The sequence below is a fragment of the Cynara cardunculus genome (genome assembly GCF_001531365.2).
Source record: "Cynara cardunculus var. scolymus isolate 2C chromosome LG 2, CcrdV1, whole genome shotgun sequence".
In the NCBI taxonomy this organism is placed as follows: domain Eukaryota; kingdom Viridiplantae; phylum Streptophyta; class Magnoliopsida; order Asterales; family Asteraceae; genus Cynara; species Cynara cardunculus.
This window is the reverse complement of record NC_037529.1, coordinates 9359153-9361146: the sequence shown is the minus strand read 5'-3', so window position 1 is coordinate 9361146 and position 1994 is coordinate 9359153.

Below are 1994 nucleotides of genomic sequence, written 5' to 3'. Positions count from 1 at the left end.
GGTCCTTGTAATTTTGGATTTATGTTACTAACTATAACTAACTTTCTAAAATCTACATATAAACCCCTTAACTTTACACTTTGATTTTATTTTGAGTAAGTTACCTCTTTAGTCCCTATGGTTTGTTGAAAATATCTGTTTTTATTCTTGTGGTTTTTAAAATTACGATTTTCATCCTTATAAATTATAATTCATTTCCATTTTTATCTTTATGATTAAAACTTTATTTTTTTTTTTCGTTTCTATAGTTTAAAAGTCATTTTTATTTTAGTCTTTTATGCATAAAAGTAGTGTTCTAACTCAAGGACGAAAATAGAAATGAATTGTAAACTATATAAACTAAAACTGAAGTTTTGATACCACAAGAATGAAATCCAAAATTTGTAACAAACCACAGGGACCAAAAAAGGAATTTATTCATTTATTTTGGATATTTTTTTGAATACTTACATTTTCTGCCTTTTGCATCCAGACTACACATTGTTTTCCATCAGAAGAACGTGGCTCTAATTACTCTAAGTAAGGGGTTATTCATCAAATACTTATTCGGTAAGTGTTTATGGATAAAATTTAACATTATCATTTATTTATCGGGTAAGATTTTAGTCCACCAAAACAATATCGTATGCAACAATTTACCCGGATAGTGCTTACCGTAGTAAGAGTCGTCGATCTCACTTACCGGGTAAGACTCTTGGTCCTTGTCTCACTCTTACCGAATAAGATTATTGGTCGTTATCATATTCATCCGATAAGGTAATATGACTTGATAAACGCTTACACGGGTAAACGTTTCGTAAATTGCCCCTAAGTCAGTTTTGTAAAGAATCAACATATCACAGTATTTGAGAATATGATAATATAACTAATACTTTTATTTCAAGAAAATGCACAAACACATCGTTTCATGTGTTTAATATTCATGTTTTATTATTTGAGGTTATGGTTGGTCTCCCGTTTGTTCATGTTTTGTTTGGTTTTTCCTTTAAAATTAATATAGTGTTTAATATTTTTTCTGACACTATACTGAATTTAAATTTATAAGACCAACAGTAATATGTTCATCCAAATAGCCCACATCGCATCCAAAAGCGCGGTTTAAAACCTTCATGGTCCACTTTGCAGTTTGCATTATTTTATCAAACTGCGCTATGCGGTGCGGTTTACGGTTTTGAGTTATCAAAGTATGGTAAAACCGCACTTCACCACATATTTTGTACATTTTTTAATTTTATATAACACACATTTATATGTGTGTGTGTATATATATATATATRTATRTATGTAGAATAACGTAATATTTTTGGACTTTTAGTTTGATCCAATGTGACAATTGACAACATTAATAAATTAGTTGGACGCGTCATAACTCATACAACCCAATTCAATTTCAAGTTTATTTCTTTTACTTCTTAGATAATTTTTAATTGTGCAATATGTATTTAGGAATTGGATGTATTGACATTCTTTATTTATTTGGACCACGGTCACTTTATCGTCAATTATACAATTTATTTTTAAACTTATAATTATTAGATTATAGACATAAGTACGATAGATACAAACCACATAAACCGTACTGCACCATGCAGTGCGATTTGATGCAGTTTGAAGTTTATGCAGTGTGGTTTGCAGTTTGGAAAAATGTTTAAATCCGCATATACAACATGGTTTGCGATTTGGCTTAAAACTGTATCAAACCACACTGAGAATACCTCATGACACACTGTGTCATGTACAGTAACATTCCAACAACCTAACAAGTTTTATTGTTCTTTTAGTCGATTAGTCACTAAAATTCAATGTTTTGCTTTTTTAGTCAAAACTCTAAATCGGCTAAAATGATTCATTAAGTTAATAAAATGCCAAATAAAAAAAGTTAGCATCAAAATATATACCTAAAAAACTTGATAAAAAAATAAAAAAATGTGTCGTTATATCAAATTATGGAGGTTTTAAAAACACGGTAACCATGTGTACCAAGTCCAAAGACC